The sequence below is a fragment of the Schistocerca piceifrons genome, chromosome 1 (genome assembly GCF_021461385.2).
Source record: "Schistocerca piceifrons isolate TAMUIC-IGC-003096 chromosome 1, iqSchPice1.1, whole genome shotgun sequence".
In the NCBI taxonomy this organism is placed as follows: domain Eukaryota; kingdom Metazoa; phylum Arthropoda; class Insecta; order Orthoptera; family Acrididae; genus Schistocerca; species Schistocerca piceifrons.
The window spans coordinates 23,489,752-23,515,071 of NC_060138.1; the positions used below are offsets into that span (position 1 = coordinate 23,489,752).

Consider the following 25,320-nt stretch of genomic DNA (forward strand, 5'->3'; position numbering starts at 1 on the left):
GTGATTAGCGAACCTCAAAGTTTTTTTCTCCATGGATTTCAATTCCTACTCCGAACTTTGCTTTTGTTTCCTTTACTGCTTGCTCAATATACAGACTGAATAAAATCGGGGATTGGCTGTATCCTGTCTCACTTCCTTCTCACTGTTTCCCTTTCATGACCCTCGACTCTTAACTGCAGTCTGGTTTCTCTACAAATTGTAAATAGCCTTTCGCTCTCTGTATTTTACTCTTGTCACCGTCAGATTACATATTATAACGTCCGGTAAAAACGTTACCAGATTTGTATAATTTCGGGACAAGATGGCGACACTCAGATGAAAGAAAGAAGGAAATCAATAAAGAATTAAGTATCATAGTTTTTTTAGGCAATTTCGGTTTCATAGTGCAACGCGCGCGCGCGCAACACCATTAATGGTTAGAAAGAAGTTGTTCTTAATGTTTTTCACAACATGACGGAGAAAAATCAGCTTTGACGTTTTTTGAGAAACAGGATGTACTACTGGTGAGTGGCGTTTCGAAACGCGTAGTGATTTACACTTTCTTTTTGCCGGTTTGAATGCCTATAATAATGAAATATGAGATTTATGAAATATGTGATTATTAACTCATGCTTAATCATTTTTTTCAAGAAATATGCAAGTCTTCTAGTTTCTCATTACATATCACACACAGAATTCTTGTTTTCACTGCAAATACTCATTCTTACTTATCTATATACTATAAAAGTTTGTTGAAGATTTTGAAGATAATAAAACAAACTTTTTGGAGAACAATGAAAAATCAAATACTCTGAGTATCCCCGTTGTTTTACAGGACAGATGTGGTCTCACGAGCCAGAGTAATACAGCGTCGTAGAAACACGGAAAAAAATTTTCACGGAGTCGAGCACACCGTCCGTACAAACGCTTCATTTTTACAGTTGTCATCTTAACACTGCAATCTGAACCCAGCAGAACTGATCTGGAGCCAAGTTAAGGGAAACTTCGCGAGAAACAACAAGACATTTAAGCTGCCAAACTTACTGGAACTATAGGACAAAGCTCTGTGACCCGTCACTGCCAAGCGATGGCGAAATGCAGAACGGCACGTTTTGAAAGAGGAGGAGCACAAGTAGGCTTGAGATTCTATTGCTGATAGCCTCGTTATCGACGTAGCAGCACTGAAATGTAGTACCGCATTCCTCAGAGTCCGACATGGAAGAAGTAAGGAGGTTACCAGACGACTGACTGTAATACCTTCAGTGGCTTCAGTATTTAGCTTCAGGGTGAAATCCCAGGAGCGCGCTCTTACGCTACACACTGCTCATGCAGAAAAATTACCCTTGTTAAAGTCAGGAATTTTCACCAGTTTGTAAGTACAGTAGTGTGTTAGGTAAGATCGAGAGCATGTTAAGTTTTCCAGCAGATCATCTAAGAAGCGTATCGCCTGAGTTTTAACAGTATTTCCTTCTGTTCAAAAATTAAGTGACATTCAAGGCTACATTGTTCTCTACTCGTGTCTTTTTGCTGTTCACAACACTGCATGTTAGTTGGACCAGGTGGCTGGTCAGTGCTTTCCACGCTAAATGCGCCGGTGAAGTTGTCATTCCGTATTATGAATGGGTCGATGTACGCTTAACGCACAGCATAAAACGGAGCCTCATTATCGTAATTGACTGTATTCCGTAGAGGTTGCTTCCGCTGCACGTGAAACGAAATCCAATGAGGTTCCCGCAAACGCTTAAGAAGACAATGATAATTAATCGTAACCATCAGCTGCCAACAGGTGTTGCTGATATATCTCAATGGGGACATCTGAAAATGTGTGCCCCGACCGGGACTCGAACCCGGGATCTCCTGCTTACATGGCAGACGCTCTACCCATCTGAGCCACCGAGGACACAGAGGATAGCGCGACTGCAGGGACTTCTCCCTTGCACAGGAAGCGTATATCAACATCACCTGTTGGCAGGTGAGTGTTTCGATTAATTATCATTTCTTTCTACAGAAGCTGCATGGTCATCAACGGTATCTGTCCTTTCGGAACAGTTAGTATCTTCATATAGCTTAAAAATACGTAGTGTTATGTTTGGATTCCGTAGAAATGTTGGAACACGTGAGACAATACTGACCCTACGACTTATCTTAGAAGCTAAATTAAGGAAAGGCAAACCTACGTTTCTAGCATTTGTAGACTTTGAGAAACCTGTTGACAATGTTGACTGGAATACTCTCTTTCAAATTCTGAAGGTGGCAGGGGCAAAATACAGGGAGAGAAAGGTTATTTACAATTTGTACAGAAACCAGATGACAGTTATAAGAGTCGAGGGACATGGAAGCGAAGCAAATGCTATTCAATCTGTATATTGAGCAAGCAGTAAAAGAAACAAAAGAAAAGTTCGGAGTAGGTATTAAAAACCATGGAGAAGAAATAAAAACGTTTTGAGGTTCGCCGATGACATTGTAATTCTCTCCGAGACAGCAAAGGACTTGGAAGAGCAGTTGAACGGAATGGATAGTGTTTTGAAAGGAGGGTATAAGATGAACATCAACAAAAGCAAAAGTAGTCGAATTAAGTCGAGTGACGGTGAGGGAATTATATTAGGAAATGAGACACTTAAAGTAGTAAAGGAGTTTTGCTATTTGGGGAGCAAAATAACTGATGATGGTCGAAGTAGAGAGGATATGAAATGTAGACTGGCAAAGGCAAGGAAAGCGTTTCTGAAGAAGAGAAATTTGTTAACATCGAGTACAGATTTAAGTGTAAGTCGTCACGTCACGTGGCTCGGCGCCAGCAGGTACAGCCGGCCTGCTGGTGCAGCGCGCCTACGTCACGCGGTGACGACACTGCACGCCACGCCACGCTGGAGGCTAGCAGGCCGCCTGCCTCTGCGCGCCGCACCGCGCCTCCCCATTGGTCGGCTGCGATCGTACGACGGAGCAAGTCCGCAGGTGCGCGGCCGGGCCGGGCAGCTCTCACCGGTCGCGCGCGGGCGCCAAATTACACGCAGCGGAGGAGGACGTGCCTGCCGCCCGCCTCGCCTCGCAGCCGCGTTCCCCGAGTAATTGCCGCCGCCGTGGAGGACGTGGGGGCGGCACGTCCGCACAAACGATGGGAGCCGGCCGGCCCTCCCCAGTTCCGGGATCCGCCTCTCTCTGGCCCTTCCACTCACTCAGAGGGAACGATCGCGGTCCCACGACAACTTTGTTTCTATCTGATACACGCTGAAGAGCCAAAGAAACTGGTTGTTGTTGTTGCGGTCTTCAGACCTGAGCCTGGTCTGATGCAGCTCTATCCAGTGCAAGCTTCTTCATCTCCCAGTACCTACTGCAACCTGCATCCTTCTGAATCTGTTTAGTGTATTCATCTCTTGGTCTCCCTCTACGATTTTTACCCTCCACGCTGCCCTCCAATACTAAATTGGTGATCCCTTGATGCCTCAGAACATGTGCTACCAACCGATCCCTTCTTCTAGTCAAGTTGTGCCACAAACTCCTCTTCTCCCCAATTCTATTCAATACCTCCTCATTAGTTATGTGATCGACCCATACAATCTTCAGCATTCTTCTGTAGCACCACATTTCGAAAGCTTCTATTCTCTTATTGTCCAAACTACTTATCGTCCATGTTTCACTTCCATACATGGCTACACTCCACACAAATAATTTCAGAAATGACTTCCTGACAATTCTATTCTCGATGTTAACAAATTTCTCTTCTTCAGAAACGCTTTCCTTGCCATTGCCAGTCTACATTTTATATCCTCTCTACTTCGACCATCATCAGTTATTTTGCTCCCCAAATAGCTCACCGTCACCCGACTTAATTCGACTACTTTTGCTTTTGTTGATGTTCATCTTATACCCTCCTTCCAAAACACTGTCCATTCCGTTCAACTGCTCTTCCAAGTCCATTGCTGTCTCTGACAGAATTACAATGTCATCGGCGAACCTCAAAACGTTTTTATTTCTTCTCCATGGATTTTAATTCCTACTCCGAACTTTTCTTTTGTTTCTTTTACTGCTTGCTCAACATACAGATTGAATAGCATCTGCTTCCCTTCCATGTCCCTCGACTCTTATAACTGTCATCTGGTTTCTGTACAAATTGTAAGTAGCCTTTCTCTCCCTGTATTTTGCCACTGCCACCTTTAGAATTTGAAAGAGTATTCCAGTCAACATTGTCAAAAGCTTTCTCTAAGTCTACAAATGCTAGAAACGTAGGTTTGCCTTTCCTTAATCTTTCTTCTAAGATAAGTCGTAAGGTTAGTATTGCCTCACGTGTTCCAACATTTCTACAGAATCCAAACTGATCTTCCCCGAGGTCGGCTTCTACCAGTTTTTCCATTCGTCTGTAAAGAATTCGCGTTAGTATTTTGCAGCTGTGACTTATTAAGCTGAGTTCGGTAATTTTCGCGTCTGTCAACAACTGCTTTCTTTGGGATTGGAATTATTATATTCTTCTTGAAGTCTGAGGGAATTTCGCGTGTCTCACACATCTTGTTCACCAGATGGTAGAGTTTTGTCAGGACTTGTTCTCCTAAGGCCGTCAGTAGTTCTAATGGAATGTTGTCTATTCCCGAGGCCTTGTTTCGACTCAGGTCTTTCAGTGCTCTGTCAAACTCCTCACGCAGTATCTTATCTCCCATTTCATCTACATCCTCTACCATTTCCATAATATTGTCCTCAAGTACCTCGCCCTTGTATAGACCCTCTATATACTGGTACACCTGCCTAATATCGTGTAGGGCCCCCGCGAGCACGCAACACGAACTGCAGACGCCTCACACTGTTACAGATCCTCCACCAGCTTGAACAGTCCCCTACTGACATGCAGCGTCCATGGATTGATGAGGTTGTCTCCATACCTGTACACGTCCATCCGCTCGATACAATTTCAAACGAGACTCGTCCGAAGAGGCAACATGTTTCCAGGCATCAACAGTGCAATGTCGGTGTTGACGGGCTCAGGTGAGGCGTAAAGCTCTGAGTTCTGCAGTCGTCAAGCGTATACGAATGGGCCCATATCGATGACGTTCCGTTGAATGGTTGGCACGCTCACACTAGTTGATGGCCCGGCATTGAATTCTGCAGCAATTTGCGGAAGAGTTTCACTTCTGTCACGTTTAACGATTCTCTTCAGTCCTCATTGTCGGAGATTTGATGTTTTACCGGATTCCTGATGTCCACGGCACACTCGTGAAATGGTCGTACGAAAAAATCCCCACTTCATCGCTACCTCGGATATGCTGTGTCCCATCGCTCGTGCGCCGACTATAGCAGCACGTTCTAACTCACTTAAATCTTGAAACCTGCTGTGATAGCAGCAGTAACTGGTCAAACAACTGCGTTAGAAACTTGTTGTCTTATACAGGCGTCACCGACCGCAGCGCCGTTTTCTACGTATTTACGTATCTCTGTATTTGAATATTGTTCGCGCAAACAGACACTTGGCGCAGTGGCTGATGGGACCGACTGTAAATGGGAAAATGCCTTTACGGTCGTTCCCATCAGCCAGCGCGCCGAGTATCAACTTTGTCTGCGCGTTTATTACGTCTGCCTATACCAGTTTCTTTGGCGCTTCAGTGCGTATACAGCAGATATTGTCGTGTACCTATAACAGACCCACAGGTTTCACCAGCCAAACCGATACGAGAGTAGCTCCATTGAGAAGGCAAAAATTTTTAATATCTACATGTACTGCCATACTGTGCAACCACGGCCCTGTGCATGGCACAGCGTCCTTATTACTGTACCAGTTATTAGTTAGGGCTACTTCCCGTTCCATTCACTTATAGAGCGGGGAAACAACCAATGCTTAAATACGTCTGTGCGTGCTCCAGTTAATGTAACCACCTCTTCACGATCTGTAAGGAAGCGACACGTACGGAGTTGTTGTACGGCAGGCGCGGGTAAAGCCCCGCAATTTTCGTTTTTTCTAAAACTGTGGTCAATGAGAGACGGATTTTCTCGCGGTTTCAGACGGAAGTCACAGGTCGGGTTGTTAACCACAATCCACTCAAATCCCAGCTCTGTCTCGATATTAATTACAGAGAAATTTACTATTTTGCTAAAACAAAAATTGCACGGTTTTACACCGCAAATGGGGTAAAGGCCGGCAGTGCGCCTCAAGAGGACACCGATTTGACAACATTCAACAAGTCAAGAAAAAAACGAGGGAGGAGCCGTTAGCTGAGAACAAAAAATATTTCGAACAGTGGAAGCAACGGTGGGACAAATGTATTAGTTGTTATGGATAGTACTAAACAACTTTATCCCATTTAAAATAATATCAAAATATATAGCTTTTATAAAATAATTCCTTTTTTGGGTACCCCCTCGTACGACAACACGTAACAGACATCAGACGTGTTACAACAGTTGCGGGCGAATCAGGGCATCCATCCAGGGCAGAGGGGGTGCCACGCCACTAGTAAGTCGCCTCATACTGCAGAGGTCTTTGGAAATTAGACTCTGGTTTGTCGTCACTGCAAACACACCTTCTCAAACCGTGACGTTTCATTTCTCTTCCTCCTCCAGTTCTGGGTGCTTGACTTTTTTCTCAGACAGTGTACTTTTCACTGAGAAACACAAGCCTTGTGCACTACGCTATTTAGGACTGGATGCTTCATTTCTGTATTGGTAACACGTGCCGACTACGACCTCACATACATTTTACATTGTTTGAATGAAGGAATTACGTTTCTGAGAAAAATGCACTCTTAGAGAGCAAATCTCATTTGAAAGTATTCTGACTCGAATACTGACATCTTCTAGCTAACCGCCTCCCATCTTTCGCTAACAGATTTTGTTCCCGTCGTTATATTATACTAAAATCTATACCCATTTCAAAGGTATCATTTTCGTTAGCACTTTTACTAGAAATCGACAGTAATACTAGTTTGCATCTTCTGAAGTGCCTGTCCAACATTACCCAACATCCGTAGGTTGACGGGTACCAGACATGTTCCGAGGAAAAAAAAAACCCCTGTTTCATGTGAGCTTGTGGTGGCAGCGCTGTTCTTGGGGCTTGACACATGGAAGACCTCGAGGTCATTCTGCAGTCCACAGGGAAACGAAGCCACAGTTTTTAGTTCTGCTATTCTACTGATTACCTGAAACGTCATCGTGGCAGTAAATTCTTTCGCAAGCGCTGATCTAAAATAGCAACATCGTGTGGAATCTTTTGGCAATCATGAGTATTGCAATCAGGTGCTTACCAGAGCATGGCTTCTAGCAGGGTGCGATTTGTGCTTTTACCAGTGGTGGTGGTGAGGGGGGGGGGTTGTCTTAGGGGGTTATTAGAATTATATATGTTACTAGCTTGGACCGTGGCGTCACGCATGTTAAACAGCTATTTATAAATAGATGTTAATGCCGAAACTCACTATTCACGCGTATGCACTGGGTCATTCCATATCAAGTCACCCAGGCCTTGACACCAACCATGTCAGATTTTGATGAAATTTGGTACAATTACTCCTTTTATCATCCTGAAAGCACTTGTAAAATTGTTTTGCTCTATCTCTTATAGTTTTTAGATTTGGCGTTGTTTCAGCAGTCGGAAATCGTAACTTAAACATGTCCTCACAACTAAAAAAAGTTATATATTAAAGAATACTCAAGATATCAGTATGAAATTTTGGAATAAGTTTGTGTATTATATCTAAATGTTAAAAAAAATTACCATAAAGATATATTAAAATCTTCCAAATGAAAAAAAATTTACAAGTTTTTTATTTTTATTTTTTTTAAGCTAACGGATGTTTAGTTTTACAAAAACTGCAATATCTAGAGTCTCAGACCTGATAGAAAGCTCAAATTTGTTTTAAATTACTCTTAACTGTATAGGCTATTAGATAAAAGAAAAATTATGTTGGCTTTTTAACCTGTTTAATAGTTATCTAATTTTTAAAATAATATTAATTATATTTTAAAAATAAAAAGTACCAAGTGACTTAGACACGGAAAATAAGTTTTTGTCTTCTTGGAGTAACAATGTACGCATGGATTTGGTTTTGTTACTCCTGTGTTTTGAAGTAAAAAATTATTACAGTGTTAAATAGTGCTTGGATAGTATTTTATTAAGTTTATTCGAACTTTCAGTAAGTACTGTTACTTAGTTTACAGAGATTCTTTTCCAATATCCTATAAAAGTAACCAGACCAAACGTGAAATCAGTATGTCAGATATTCAAACCTGTAGCGTAGGGTTATTTAAAAAATCTGACTGTTTCCAAACAACCTACACACCTTCAAAAAAGTTACAACTGGTATCTGAATTGAGTGAGGAAGAAAAATATTTGAACCACTTAAGATCTGGAATTAATCTGTGTGAATTTAAGAATATATGTTCACACCACAGCTACTACTTTTTAAATGTTTTTGAAAAGTATCAAACAACATGTGTAGACCCACTAAAAAAAACACAAAAAGCCCATCAAAAAATCGTTGAGAAGTGTAGGCTTGGATCTTTCTAATTACTGACAAAAAATATTAGCATAAAACCTGGACAAAAGCTTTGCTCAACATACTGTAACTTTCGTGAGGAAAAATTAAGAGTTGAAGTCCATGAAAGTGAAACAGATGATAAAGTCATGGTTGAATTAGAATCCAGAAATTAATCCCTCGTACAAACAAACATTGATCTTGATAATTTAGGTTTAACACCGATAAAGCTTCATGGCTTGTCAGAACAAAGTAAAAGGTCTTATTTTAAAAGGAAGGTTAGCAGTATTGAAAAGACTGCAAAAAAGGCGGTTTCAAAAGCATTAAAATATGATGCACCACGTTCTGATGATGACAAAGAAGATACAAGTGTGGTTGAGAAAGCAAAGGATTTTGATGTAATGATTTATCTTATGAAAGAGAAGATTTCATCTGTTGGGAGATCTAGAAAAATCCAGATTCTGACCTTGGCTCCAGATTCTTGGAGTCGAAATAAAGTGATGAAAGAATTTAATGTAAGTGAGTACATCTTGCAACAAGCTAGAAAGCTAAAATCTGAAAAGGGTATTTTGGAAATTCCTGGTCCAAAAAAAGGTAAAACTCTTTCTGAAAATACAGTAAGACTTGTAACAGATTTTTATGAAAAGGATGAAAGTTCCAGAGTGCTACCTGGAACAAAAGACAAAGTAAGTGTTCAAAAAAATGTGTACATGCAAAAAAGACTCATTTTGTGTAACTTGAGAGAACTCTATTATTCTTTCAAATGGGAGAATCCCGAGGTAGAAGTAGGATTTTCAAAATTTTGTTTCTTGAGACCTAAATGGTGTATCCTTGCTGGTGCTGCAGGCACACACACTGTATGTGTATGCAGTATCCACCAGAATGTTAAACTATTACTGGATGCTGTGAAAATTGAAGAATCTTATAAAGACCTAATTAAGATGCTTGTGTGCAACACGGAAAACCAAAACTGCATGCTACATCATTGCGACAGCTGTCCTGCAAATACTGCACTAACTGAGTACTTAACTGAAAAACTAAGTGAAGATTATGATTTAGAAGAAGGAATTGTAATCAGTCATTGGGTTAACACAGACAGGACAGAAATGATCAGTCTATCAGTGTTGAAGACTACATTTCTTTATTGGTTAGGTCCTGGAAAAGCTCACCCCACACTCGTTTATAGCAAAATCCCAATCAACAGCCTTTAAAAGATTGAAAGAAGACCCACCACCCAAAACAGCAATTATTGTGATGGATTTCAGTGAACATTATTCCTTTGTTATACAAAATGAGATCCAAAGTTACCACTGGAATAGAGGTGGTTGTACTCTACATCCAGTTGGAGTTTTTCTAAGAAATGAGGAAAACAATGTTTTTGTTTCCAACCACTATTTCATTAGTGATGACCAAGAACATGACACTGGTTTTGTTAACTTTGTACAAAAAGAAATTACAAAGTGGCTGTCATTACATCATACTGACATTGACTCAGTTCACTACTTTACAGATGGTTGTGCTGGGCAGTACAAAAATAGAAACAGTTTTAAAAATTTGACTGAACACTTGAGAGACTTTAATTTGAAGGCCCAACACTCTTTTTTTGCAACAAGTCATGGGAAGTCAATTTGTGATGGCCTAGGAGAAACTATTAAAGGAATTTTAAGGAAAGCCAGTCTACAGCTTTCAGACGAAGAACAAATAATGACAGCAATCGATGTGTACAAGTTCTGTGACAAAAATATTGAAAACATTCATTTTCAATTTATTGACAAAAAAGAAGCTGATTTGCTACAGTTAAAACTAGAAAAATGTTTTTCAGCAACCCGAACCATTCCTGGAACAAGAAGTTTTCATAACTTCAAACCACTTCCAACAAACAACCTTGAAATTAGAAGGACTAAGATAGTGTAAAACCCTCCTTAGTCTTTTCTTTCCATTCTTCTACTGATTGGGTTCGTGTTGAACCATCCATAAATAGCTATGTGGCTGCAAATTATGATGGTAACTGGTACTTTGGACTGGTAAAAACAATATTCAATGATGAAGAAGATGCAGAAATTCTATTTCTACATCCTTCAGGACCAGCTGCATCATTTTATTGGCCTGAAAGAGAAGATTCCTGCATAGTGCCTTTGGAGCACATAGTCTGTGTAGTAGACGCACCTCAATCAAGCGGCACTGGGAGAATGTATTACTTCAAAAAGACTGTATCAAAAGAACTGAAAGCTCTTGGATGAAGTGGAAAAACAGTTTGAATCAGCATTAATGTTTATTAAATAACAAAATTACTCAAAAAATTCAATGTTTCAAGCTATCAGTTGGGTTATACATAAGTGTCGTAAGTACACTATCTTTGTACATAATTCTAATGTAATCTACTATAATTAATAAACATGTTAAAAAGCCATCATTATTTTTGTTTTATCAAGTAGCCTATATGTTTAAGAGTAAATTAAAACAAATTTGAGCATTCTATCAGGTCTGAGACTCTAGATATAGCAATTCTTATAAAACAAAACATCCGTAAAAAAAAAAAATACATATATAATTTTTTTCATAGAAAATATTAATATATTATAATAGTTTCATTTTTATCTTCAAATATGCATAATAAATAAACTTGCTGCAAAAATTCATGATGTTATCTAAAAGAGTTTTTAAGATATGCAATTTTAAAGTTTTGAATACAAATTAAATTTACCATTTCCGAAGGTTCGGAAAACGCAAAACATAAAAACTTTAAAAATTTATTTAAAAAACTATAAGAGATACAGCAAAAAAAATTTGCAGGTGTTGTCAGGATGGTATTAGAACCATTTGAGCCAAATTTCATGAAAATCTAAGGAGGTGGGTGAAAAATTTATTTTTTATTGGGTGATTTGATATGGAATGACCCCACTATCAGAAAAGCCATCCCTTGTTATATCTTTAAAATTACATTATAGGTAAAGCTTATTTACAAAATCATCTACATACAGATATACGAGGGCAATTCAAAAAGTAGAGGCACATTTGTGAAAAGCTGTGCTTATTCTGATGATAGAAAACTGAAACATATTAATAGCATTAATAGTAAGACTTATTAAAAACTTTCGCTCTTCAGCTCCATAAATTTAAATTATATGTAAAGTTTTACTCCAGTGCGTGGGAAATAAACATCACAGGTTGGGACGGCTAAACTAAAACCAGAGGAGGGGATGGTCTGATGCAGAGGGAGGGGGGGGGGGGGGGGGGAATCCTCCCCTGCAAATCGCACACTGGCTTCTAGCATTACTGCAATAATCTGCACAATTCACCCGTTCGTTACCTAGTTACCAACTCAACATTTCAACTCCGTTTTACCTGGAAATGTTCTGTTTAGCTTAGCAATGACGCAATTTGTCTAACCACCTCTGTCAGTTAGACGATAAGGCCAGAAGGGACAAAAATAGCAGAAAATTGCCTACTTCAAAAACCACAGTCTTCTGCGTGTTGCAAACCTGTTATCTGTACCGTAAAAAACGTCGCGACAACTCAAACGTCACACAGATCGAGAGAGTAATTGTCGTGTTCTTAAATAATCAACATATTAAGAATCTTACTTTCAATGGACAGGACAACATCTTTCCTCCATTTGCCTCACGGTTACGATAACTGTGCCATGAGACCGGTTACATCACTGTACTTCTGCTTACCTCATATCCCCCGAATAGTCAAATGTCACAGTTAAATAGGGCAAATTTCCGAACAAGTGTATCGTTCGTTCTCAGTAGCTCGTCCTTTGAGTCACCTCACGAATTTAAGCCCACTGTCCAGTGAACCGCGCCACACCATTCGCTGTCGTCTGGCGTGGCCAGCTTTACGCTTTAACGACAAAAAATGTGATTTCCCTCTTTTCTGCAACTGTGCTAGGTAACAAAACCCTTCAATGCACAATTCAGAGTTCGTATGAACTCTAGAGAAAAGCATGTAGCTACTTAACCATGGAACGACAGACAGTGCAAGAGCAAAAGTGGCACACCTAAATTGCGAACCAGAGAAATTAAAATCTACTTGCGTACACCATAGTTTACGGGCTACATAAACGTGAAGGAATCGTGCAAGTTTCCATCCCAGAGACACCCATTTAGCGACATTTTTGAAACCCAAACTAACCACAAGGATTCCAAAGTATCGCTACTAAAATCAAATGCAGTTCGCGTATTTCTCGCTATTGAACAAGCCCAAAGAAAGGCGCCAAGATCAAGGCTGGTCTTGATTGCAACATTATTCTTTCATGTAACTGGATGTATTAAGTTTCTTAGCTATAATAACGGATTTACGATTAAACCACACATTACTATGATAATACGTTTGGACGGTATTTCCTTTCGACAACTTCTCAGCGTGAAAACTCATATATATACTATACTGTTGTAATAATTGCTATGCACTGGTTGTTGCTGTAATAGTAACTTATCGGAAATCTCGGTACCGTAACAAGAATTTAGTTTTAATTAATTAATTAATTAATTAATTGGAAGAGCAGATCGTAAAATGTAAACAGAACCTACTGCAAATGCTTACGCTATGGTTTTCACATGTTTCCATTACTTGAACAAACTCTGAACGGAGTCATTGGTTGCTATCATAAAGACTGCAGTGGCACTTCATATGCTCGCCTGCTATGTCGCCACAGTCGAATAATTTGTCGCGCACCCGGCAGCGTTGCGAACGCAGAACCCATCGTCAGGTCCCCTGCTGCCACGGCTGGACTGGCGCCCTGTCAGCAGCCGCCTGGCCGCATACCTCGCGGTAACAGCACCGGCAGCGCTGACAGATGCGGAATGCGCATCCGCAACTTGACCTCGCTACGGACAAGTTCGCTGAAGACACAGGGACGCCGAATAATGCAGACACCTGACCAGCTAATGTTGATGCCAACTTCTCCACTACGTCTGTTTCTCTGGCGACGTTTCACCGCACGAAAGCGTGCAACTGTTAGCGCCACACCCCGTCGCATCGGGGTTTGGGCAATGGAGGTAAGAAACGGCGCGTTTGCAGTCCCATTCTGTACGTAGGACTAGAATCAGTCCCGACAAGTCACAGGGGACACGCCTATGCCCCTATCATCACTACGCAACACTTGGAAGGCAAATGCCGCGGAAGTGTGACATACTCCTGTTCCCCTCTTCTTACTGTTCAGCCCCTCCTGTGTTTATAGTCTCAAGATCCCACATAAAAGTGGAAATTTGGAAGAAAGAGCTCTAGCACGTCGAGATGCGTTTCTAAATAAGGAAATCCGAGGCATGTTCATCTGTAAATGATGCGCGAAAAACATTTGAAAGAAACGAATTGGTCAGTATTAGTAACAGCTACAAAGAGGAAAGACGGAGTCAAGATAAGCACACTTACAAATGGCGAGAAATAAACTTTTTTAAAACAAATTCTTTTTTGCCTTCGTACAGAACAGGCAGAAAAATCGGCTGTAGCTGTTTGAAACTGGACTCACTATCAAAGTCGCTGCATATACAACGTAAACCAAAAACTATAGGAGTTCTTGAAAGATAAAAAAATTAAATAAAATACATTCACAACCGAATTATGTTCTAAACGAGACGACAGACAGTGACTGCTCAGAAGTATCCAAGAACTTTAATACAAATTGTACCGTAAACATGCCCTGTTTTCTGTTAATCTTTCTCCGTGAATTCTACAATTAATTCGTCGTCATATTTGGAGAACTATTTACAAAAACACAATCCTTAATCGCTTCTCTTCATTTATAATGTTCCTCATCAATTGATTTGTAAGAAAATTGTTTAACAATTAACACCTATATTGCTACTGTAACGTGGTTTATCTGCCTCAGAAAGTAGACTGTCCACGTGGAATATGTATGCTATTATGCATCAGTTTCTCGTGCCTATATTATCTCCGAAGGGACTTCAAAAAGTACCAAGCGAAGTGGCTAAGGCAGTGGCCAACACAGTGGATTCGCATTCGGGAGGACGACGGTTCAGACCCCAGTCCGGCAATCCAGATTTAGGTTTTCCGTGATTTCCCTTAACCGCTTCAGGCAAATGCTACGGTGGTTCTCTTGAAAAAGGCACACCCGATTTCCTTCTCCATCCTTTCGTAATCCGAGCTTGTGCTCCGTCTCTAACGACCGCGGTGTCGACGGGGCGCTGAACTCTAAAAAATGGTTCAAATGGCTCTGAGCACTATGGGACTCAACTGCTGAGGTCATTAGTCCCCTAGAACTTAGAACTAGTTAAACCTAACTAACCTAAGGACATCACACACATCCATGCCCGAGGCAGGATTCGAACCTGCGACCGTAGCGGTCTCGCGGTTGCACACTGCAGCGCCAGAACCGCGCGGCCACTTCGGCCGGCTCGCTGAACTCTAACCTTTTACTTTTTTTTCAAAATCATTAGCACGGTGCGGCAATAACTTTTCTCGAACGCTGTACCACACTTCAAACTGACACACGCAAGTGAGCCTAGTTTCCACCGCAGTCGCCAAGTCTCTGTAGATAACGCTCAGGGCGCTCTGTGAATCGCCCAGTTCCTCGACGACAGGTCCTCGGTCAGGGAGCCGCTCCATAACAGCTGTGCGAACCTCCTCACAGTTGGAGGGTGTCTTGTGCCCCCCAGATGTTCTTTCAGCTCGCCGAAAAAATGGAAATCGAATGGTGCAAGATCTGGGCTGTGCGGCGGATCAGCGCCACCCACGGCTGTGAGGCCTCGGTCAAATGTTGGCACCGTTTCACTACGGCTGGAGGCTATGTCGCATACACCACCACAATTTTGCGGAGGATCTGTGTGCAGTTTAAACGGGATGCCCACAAGAACCGTGCCGTGCTTCAACTGTGTCCAGTTACCGCGCCCTATCACTCCGTCGCTGCGATGTACCTGTCATCCGCACATCAGCACAACTACGGCTGCAGGAAACACAGAACATGTACCCCCTCCTTACAAGGCACAGGTCTTGTTGTGGAATGCCCCTAGCGTGGGACGACACGTGTCACTCATTTTCTGAAGTCCCTGGATACGAAGGTCGCTTCAAAAACCCTGCACACTGCGCATCCGCGACCGTTACGGTGGCGGCACCGAGTAGAAATTCGCGTCAGCTGTGAGCGAGACCTCTGGCGTGACGATCGTACATGCGGTTTGCTGCTTCGCCTGGTCGTGTCGTGAGTAACTCACGTTCAAAGTAGAAGCTGAAACCGAGTCAGGTCGGACTAGACGTAGTGACCGAAGTTCCTACATCAAAATGGAATCCGTAAATGGAAAGAACGCAACGGAAATTTAAAACGCTTCGAGAGAGGTGTGTGGGAATAATGTACTGTGTCGTAGCGCAGTATCACGGCGGTCCGTTCATTTGCATGAATGTCGGATAAGCACTCAGGACAACCTCAGAAGAGGAAGGCCATCAACAGAGTAATGTTAATCTCATTTTAAGAGAGGATTGACGACAACAGGTGAGGAAACTGTATAACTGTATGTGTCACTTGAGTTTACAGAATCATAACTGAAAAGTTGAAAATGGGATACTGTCGGATGGATTCTGCATGATCTGAGTGAAGGGCAGAAAGCAGGTCGCAAAACAGTCACAGAAGAATTGCAACAATGTTGTCGAACAGAAACAGAACCGTTTCTGGAAATGATTGTTGCACTTGAGACTTTCAGACAGGACTGAAGGTAGCGGGTTTGGCGGGGGGAGGGGGCAGGGGGACCAAATATCAAGATCATCGGTGTACAGAAGTCTCGGTCATTAGAACGGAAAAGTTCCGATTCTCCACGCCAGAAAAAAATCCGCCGCCAACAATCAAAATCTTTGCGTATGAGATGAACGGAGTCGTACTTACAAATAAAGTGCCCCAGGGGACGTCTGTAAAAGGAGGTGCGTACAAAGATTTGTTTTTACGTCCGAAGATTGGTCAAAGAAGGTCTGACATGCTTGCACCTAGTTTCCTCATCTTGCACGATAATGCAAGGCAGTATATTGCCCTACCAGTGAGAGAAACACGCAACAAAAATGGATGGGAAATACTTTCCCACGCACCGTAGAGTCCTGATATGAGCCCATCAGGCTTTGAGTTGTTTCCCAAACTGAAGGAACAGCTCCGTGGAAAACTTCTTGATGCAGCTAACGAGACTCCAGTGAGGTGATCCGAGTAATGACACAGCTCAACAATCCGGAATACCGACGTTGCCAAAACGTTATGAAGCTGCCATCAGCAAGATAGGGAGTCATATTGAAGATCTGTGAAGGTATTTTGTAAAACAAATTATTTTCTTCAGTTCTGTCTTACAGGGTGCAGAATGTTTGAAATGACCCTCGTACAAAAGATCGTAAAGGACTTGCATCATGGGCAAATAGTGGACCTGGTTTCCAAAGATATAGGCAATTAATAGCACTGCCGTTTGTTTCACAATAACCTTCATATATCTAATTCGTTTATTAATCTCAGGTTTTGCTGATTCACAAGCTATGTAGAGACTGATTTATATATTTAAGGTGGCGCTATGTTGTTCAGAGAGAGGAACAGGTGAATGAGAACAGAAATACGCGCGGTTGCCAGACTTCACTAATGAAGTACGTATAAGCACTAAACATGCTGGTGTGTGTGTGTGTGTGTGTGTGTGTGTGTGTGTGTGTTCAAATGGCTCTGAGCACTATGGGACTCAACTGCTGAGGTCATTAGTCCCCTAGAACTTAGAACTAGTTAAACCTAACTAACCTAAGGACATCACAAACATCCATGCCCGAGGCAGGATTCGAACCTGCGACCGGAGCGGTCTTGCGGTTCCAGACTGCAGCGCCTTTAACCGCACGACCACTTCGGCCGGCTGTGTGTGTGTGTGTGTGTGTGTGTGTGTGTGTGAGTGAGTGAGTGAGAGAGAGAGAGAGAGAGAGAGAAGATATCAGCGTAAGTGACGTCAAACTGTCAACTTCTGATTCAAACAGAAAAGCGAGTTAAATTTCAGGAACTTTAGATTTAGATTCGTAACTTCGACTCATTTCGTTGAGACTTCCCCGCCTTCAACTCAAGAACGCGAAAATTTTCTGCTTGTTCACAACCTGCATATACCTTGAGCAAGTTTGGCAGATATATACGAGTACAAATTAAACAGTGGTCATAGCCACCAACAGTGGTCATAGCCACCGAATCAAAAGCCGTCTAAAAGTTTCTCCCAGTGCATTAGAGGAAGAACCAGCTTCATCGAGGGTTTCAGTTCGGTGGTGCCTAACTACAGGATCGCATTTTTCTGTGCTCGTTAAGTCGTACTGGGAAGTACGGCGGAAATGCTGGCACCACGGCGTCACCTCTCTGGCGGGCGCCAACCGATACGTGGACGACGTCAAGGACGCGACGGTCCGGAAGTGCAGGGCACGAGTTAGCTTCTCCCCTAAGGTACGTTGCAGTCTCGTGCAGACTCCAAATTCCAACAGAAAGAAACAACTGTCAGAAGACTGCTGTGCCGCATGAGAAAAAGGAGGAACGGCTTACTGTAAACGAACCACCATGTGGTAATGCCAATACCACAAGCAGAGAATTTATTTTTTCCAGGTCACACGTCTCCGAATACGGCACACACGGTCACTCACTCAACCGTACATTACACACACCCCATCCCGTCGTAATTATCGGATTCGGTTTCTCCATCCTTGTTATCAAACGACTCAAGACAATTTTGACCTCTTTGTGAAAGCACCAGACAAGAAATATGCTGACTGTGTACTTTCGAGGTTCGTATGAAATATGAAAACTGATTTCCAAACGTCTGCGTTATACGCGGGCACCTAAAACTGCTTGTTGTACCGGCACGATAACGAAACCACGAATAGTCCCATATCTTCAGCTTTCCTTCTGACCACCCTCATGCGCTTGCCAAGCCGGGATAAGCGGTCAGAGATTAGAGCCATAAAAGTTTACACAGCACACTCCATTAGAATCCATCTTAATAATTATAATACTATTAACCGTGTCACCAGTTCGACCGGGTCTGCTCGTCAAAAGCAGCGCAGCAATTAAAAAGAGTAGGAAACAACAAAATAAAGGAGATGGCTCTGAGCGGCCGGCCGGTGTGGCCGAGCGGTTCTAGGCGCTTCAGTCTGGAACCGCGCGACCGCTGCGGTCGCAGGTTCGAATCCTGCCTCGGGCATGGATGTGTGTGATGTCCTTCGGTTAGTTAGGTTTAAGTAGTTCTAAGTTCTAGGGGACTGATGACCTCAGATGTTAAGTCCCATAGGCCTCAGAGCCATTTGAACCATTTGGAGAGGTCATTAGTCCCCTAGAACTTAGAACTAGTTAAACCTAACTAACCTAAGGACATCACACACACCCATGCCCGAGGCAGAATTCGAACCTGCGACCGGGAGCGGTCGCGCGGTTCCAGACTGAAGCGCCCATATCCGCTCGGCCACCACGGCCCGCAAAATAAAGGAGAGGAAAATCGTTGCTGGCGGTAGACGAGACGTCACAGCCTCAATGACTTGCAGTATCGTACGTCAGACTGAAGCTGTTCTCAATCCGAAGGTTGGTTTGAGCGCCGCAGTGCTTTCCTAGGGATCGCACTACTGGAGGTGGTATGTCAATGCCTCCCCCCACCCAATCCAACTTACCCAGGCACTCACAAGCGGACCCAAAGTGTAACAAGCACACAGAGTGTAGCTAGACATTTCCCTGTACTGCCACAAACGAAAGACACAACATATGACAACAAATCATAGGACCGACTGGGAATCAAAGCCCGCCCCGACGGCTTCGTACTTTCACCGCTACCTACTTGGCCAGTGAGTCACACGATCTTTTATCAGTAGAGGGAACACGTGTTCGGATTCAACCGTAAAACGCAACTTCTTCTTTATATGCATAATATATCTGCTTTCAAATTCTGAAGGTGTCAGGGGTAAAATACAGGGAGCGACAGCCCATTTACAATTTGTACAGAAACCAGATGGCAGTTATAAGAATCGAGGGGCATGAAAGGGAAGCAGTGGTTGGGAAGGGAGTGAGACAGGGTTGTAGCCTCTCCCCGATGCTATTCAATCTGCATATTGAGCAAGCAGTAAAGGAAACAAAAGAAAAGTTCGGAGTAGGTATTAAAATCCATGGAGAAGAAATAAAAACTGAGGTTCGTCGATGACATTGTAATTCTGTCAGAGACAGCAAAGGACTTTGAAGAGCAGTTGAGCGGAATGGACAGTGTCTTGAAAGGAGGATATAAGATGAACATCAACAAAAGCAAAAAGAGGATAATGGAATGTAGTCGAATTAAGTCGGGTGATGCTGAGGGAATTAGATTAGGAAATGAGGCACTTAAAGTAGTAAAGGAGTTTTGCTATTTGGGGAGCAAAGTAACTGATGATGGTCGAAGTAGAGAGGATATAAAATGTAGACAGGCAATGGCAAGGTAATCGTTTCTGAAGAAGAGAAATTTGTTAACATCGAGTATATATTTGTCAGAAAGTCGTTTCTGAAAGTATTTGTATGGAGTGTAGCCATGTATGGAGGTGAAACGTGGACCATAAATAGTTTAGACAAGAAGTGAATAGAAGCTTTCGAAATGTGGTGCTACAGAAGAATGCTGAAGATAAGGTGGGTAGATCACGTAACTAATGAGGAGGTATTGAATAGGATTGGGGAGAAGAGGAGTTTGTGGCACAACTTGACTAGAAGAAGGGATCGGTTGGTAGGACATGTTCTGAGGCATCAAGGGATCACCAATTTCGTACTGGAGGGCAGCGTGGAGGGTAAAAAATCGTAGAGGGAGACCAAGAGATGAATACATTAAGCAGATTCAAAAGGATGTAGGCTGCAGTAGGTACTGGGAGATGAAGAAACTTGGTAAGGATAGAGTAGCATGGAGAGCTGCATCAAACCAGTCTCCGGACTGAAGACGACAACAACAACAACAACAACAACAACATATCTGCTCGCGATCATTCGCTTATCGCTGTACGAGGCAAAGACGGGCCTGTGACGAAAATGACAATAGTTTATGGCTTCTCCTCTTGATTCTAAAAGCTGCACGAGAATCACGCTAATAACAATCTATGCATAGGTGTATGAAAGTTTGGTTCAGTCCGGGGAGCGCGCTCGGATAGCCTCCAAGTGATACGGAGATCGCTCGCGATAAGTGGCAAATGCAGGTTCGAGTCTCGGTCCGGCAAAAATTTTCATGTGTCGCTTTAGGTTGTACATCTGTACCAACGATAGTACAGTTGTATTTCAGGAATAAATTTCAATATTTGAAACAGTAGTTCGTCATCAAATATAAATGAACTGTGTATACATCCTGATTTCAAGTTGACCAATTTAATTGTTTCATATGCGAATGGAAAAAGAAACTTACTGACGAGTAGAAATGTTAGTTTAGACGTAAGAAAGAGAGTCATGAAAACCTATGTGTGGAGTACAGCCCTTTACGGATGTGAAACTTGGACTAGTGGAAAAGAAGAAAAGAGAAGATTAGAGGCATTCGAAATGTGGTGCTACCGGAGAATGGAAAAAATCAGCTGGCGAGACAAGGCTACAAACGAAGATGTCCTCAGAAGAGTGAAAGAAAACAGATCTCTTTGGCGAAATATACAGAAAAGAAGAATAACCTTCATAGGTCACATTTTACGGCATAACAATTTCATTACGAGAATATTAGAAGGAATCATTGAAGGAAGAACTCGCCGAGGACGACCTAGATTAAGCTACATTCAACAAGTAATAAATGACATCGGGTGCCAGACCTATGCAGATATGAAGAAGAAAGTTGACAAAAGAACGGAATGGCGTGCTGCTGCCAACCAACCTGTGGGTTGATAACCGAAGAAGAAGATATGCGATTCTGCATCATACAATTGCTGTATTGTACATTTTCCAGTTAATGATGTCAAAATCTAGAGCAGAAATAAATAAATAAATATATAACATTTTGGTAAAAATCAATATAGTATACATGGCACTGGATAATTTCTACACCGTCTTTTTACGTTTCAGTGATTTCTCAGAGCGATACCCAAGGGTGAGAAATCAGCTACGCAGCTATTACAAATTCCCCAATGTGCATCTTTATGAGAATGATGTCGGAAGTAGATTTTCGTTATATTCTACGGCAACAAATGACGACTGCAAACTTTACAAAGAACTAAGTTAATGAGGGACTGGGCTTTCGTTTACTTCTCGTTGCGAGGGAGAAGAAAGATGAAGATTAACGCGCAGCATCCTCGCAAAGCAAAAGTGGTTCTCCTTTGTGGAGCAGCAATAGCCGTTCCGCCAGCAACTGGCGTAGCTCAAGACTGACAAATATTAACACTGATTACTTCCATACAACGACGAAGCGGTACCCGGGAATGCTGTCCGGTACGACCTCGTCACAATCTATTCTTGGCACATCAAATCATTGTTCGATGACATCTGACAGTCAGTTGCTCCTAACGTCGAATATTGTCAAGGTAATCAACCAGACCCAGCTTTTAGTTACTTTTGCGCGCTAAGAATACCGAATATTCTATACGAAGATATAATCGCAGAAGACATTTCCATGTCCAAATGGACTTCGTATGGCAGCGCATAACGTGAGAGAATGTGAATATTCAAATACTCTTTGCGGTTCCCGACCACTTGAAAATGTCGTCTTCCACCACTGAAAAACCGTGTGTTCAGAAGGAGAACATCGAAATTCTTCGTATCACATTCTGACATGTACATTGACTAACTCTTTGCGAATATCCCATACCCTCTGGAAGTCAAAGTACGTCTTGGGGATGAAATAAAAACTTGTAGTTGTCGAATTAGCTGTAGCTTCCTCCGCCTCTGTAATTACGTATTCTGATAGAGTGCAGCAGTATAAATGGGTGAGAAAGACATGGCCTCCGTACCGTCTAGTGCCTTCAAGACCAGCGTTGCTTAGATCCGGTTCGTTGACCGCCACTTCCGGTAGTTTTGCATGCGGAACGGTTCCCGTCTGCAAGAGCACAACGCTATTCCACGAGATCCTCATTTGAGACACACAGAAAATAGCAGCACACCACCTGCGTGGATATTTCTCAAGACAGAAGAAGAACGCACTTCGAATCATGAATATTCTTCCCCTTACTGTTCCATTCGTCAACTGTCATGTAGACTAACTTTCAGAGGCATCTTCATCACCCATCTAACTTGTTTTTGAGAATCTTAGGCGAAACATACGTTGATGTATTAGAATCTTCACTGTCTAAACGGAATAGTTATTCATCCAACGGCTCTTTACAGTAACATTGATCTTTTCCACAGCAATTTCCATTGAAGCTGACGGACTACCTAGAATTCACACTCAGAGACTAAACAATTTCATAAACAATCTTTACTAGTATTACACAGAATTAATCCATTTTCTACCGAGCTGCCAAGTACTATACCAGAGGAGAATTTTTGTGTAAATCCCCCGGAATTTTTTTTCCTTTGGTTATGGTAACACTACTACATGTAAGATAATACAGGCTTACATTTTCCGTAGTAGAGACAGTGCAGTGTTTGATTACTATGGTGGACTGCGTTTTCACTAACATACACAAAATTAATTTTTTGGTGCATCGAAATGAGCAAAGAAGGAAAAGTACAGCAGCAGAAGGATTTCACAAACGTCAAAATGACTATAGACTTTGTCCTAGATAAAGTGGCCAGGGTTTAGGGGAAGGTATTGGTCTCGAGCACAGATTTATGATCCCGGAAGATCTGAGCTCATTTCGAGCCGACTATCGAACCAGTGTCGTAAATTCCTAGTTACATCCAGTTTTACTGACTACGTGCTGTCAAGCGCTTCTTCTAATGAAACATGAACATCGCAGATACTATTGTTTCACAAATTACCTCGAACATGTTAGCCGCTGAGAAGATATAAATTGTTTTCACTGTCAGTGCACGTACAGGACGTTAGCCTCAACGTCGACACTGTCGTCCATATTCTCCGCAATCTGAAAGAACGTCTGGGGGCAGGGGGAAGAGATTTCCAGACACTGAAGCGCCAAAGAAACTGGTATAGGCATGCGTATTCAAATACAGAGACATGTAAATCGGCAGAATACGTCGCTGCAGTCGGCAAAGCCTGTAAAATACGAGCGTCTAGTGCAGTTGTTAGATCCGTTACTGCTGCTGCGATGGCAGGTTATCGACGTAAGTGAGTTTGAACGTGGTGTTATAGTCGGCGCAAGTGTGATGGGACACAGCATATCCGACGTAGCAATGACGTGGGGATTTTCCTATTCGACCTTTTCACGAGTGTATCGTGAATATCAAATCTCCGACATCGCTGTGGAGAGAAAAAGATCCTGCAAGAACGGGACCAACGACGATTGAAGAGAATCGTTCAGTGCGAGAGAAGTGCAATCCTTCCGCAAATTGCTGCAGATTTCAATGCTAAGTCATCAACAAGTGTCAGCCTGCGAACCATTCAACGAAACATCATCGATACGGGCTTTCGAAGCTGAAGGCCCACTCGTGTACCATTGACGACTGCACGACACAAAGCTTTACGCCTCGCCTAGGCCCGTCAACACCGACATTGCACTGTTGATGAGTGGATACATGTTGCCTGGTTGGACGAGTCTCGTTTCGAACTGTCTCTGGCGGATGGACGTCTACGGGTATGGAGACAACCTTACGACCCTCCATGTCAGCAGGGGACTGTTCAAGCTGTTGGAAGCTCTGTAATGGTGTGAGGCGAGTGCAGTTGGAGTTAATATGGGACCACTGATACGTCTAGATACGACTCTGACAGATGACATATACGTAAACAGCCTGCATCCATTCATGTCCATTGTGTGTTCTGGCGGACTTGGGCAATTCCAGCAGGACAGTGCGACACCCCACACGTCCAGAATTGCTAGAGTGTGGCTCCAGGAACATTGTTCTGAGTTTAAACTCCTCCGCTGGTCACCAAACTCCCCAAAAATGAACAGCAATGACCATATCTGGGATGCTTTTCAACGTGCTGTTCAGAAGAGATCTCGTACTATTACGGATAGCCCCGCACGATTCATGGTGTCAGATCCCTCCAGCACTACTGCTTTCTCGCGGGGGACCCTACACGATATTAGGCAGGTGTACCAGTTTCTTTGGTTCGTCAGTGTATGGTGACTTTTACGTAGCATAGCGGTTCTCCAATGGCTCGGTGTTGTATATACAACAAACATATACATTCTCGAGTACACGGATGTTGATGTTGTGAAGAACTTTTCTTATTCTTTCCCTTCTTTGGAGCATGTACCACAGGGATGTCCAGAATTAAGTTCCCATCGTTCGCGAAATGGAAACCACAGTAGAAATCAGAAATATTTCCATTTGCAATATTTGGCTACGCTTTCCAGCTACTTCTGTTCATAGTCGCCGCTCCCACAGAAATTTGTCCTAGCAGTGTATCAACTTTCTAATACCTTCGTCTTGAGGCAGCCGCCTATGCTTTCCGCCCTTCTCTACAATGGTCTGCAGGTCGTTATCTGTGCCGAATTGGTGCCTTCATAGTCAGCGGTTGATGTGAGCAGAGATGACAATCAGAATGAGCTACGTTCGACGCCCGGGCTGGATGGAGCGTGGTCAAACACTTCCGACGGAAAAGGCAGGAGCAGCGTCTGCGCCGTCCCTGCCTTGCAGGACGAGAATTGACACGAAGAAGAAAATGCTCGACAGTTGCGTTATGTGGGGTTGCGTGAGGTCGGGCGACATCTCTCGGCAGGCACCCACAGTTCGCTGGAGACAGTGTTTTGTAGGCACTTTTACGTGCTCACTGTGTGCAAGGAACTGCAAAGCACAACGTGACGCCCTCAACGGGTGTACCAGAGACACTGCCCAACATATCTGCGCAACGTTTCATAGGATTTTCACTGTGGTTTCTGTGGTGTCACCGCCAGACACCACACTTGCTAGGTGGTAGCTTAAATCGGCCGCGGT

General features: G+C 42.8%; 1 protein-coding gene and 1 non-coding gene across 2 annotated transcripts in view; both read right to left on the bottom strand.

Annotated features, from left to right (window-relative positions):
- The window catches only part of LOC124784355 (protein spinster), a 314,286-nt gene that overhangs the window by 278,612 nt on the left and 10,354 nt on the right, over positions 1-25,320 (bottom strand). The window lies entirely within an intron of this gene.
- On the bottom strand, positions 1,806-1,879 carry Trnat-ugu. The gene has a single exon. It is a non-coding gene; the product is annotated as a tRNA-Thr (tRNA).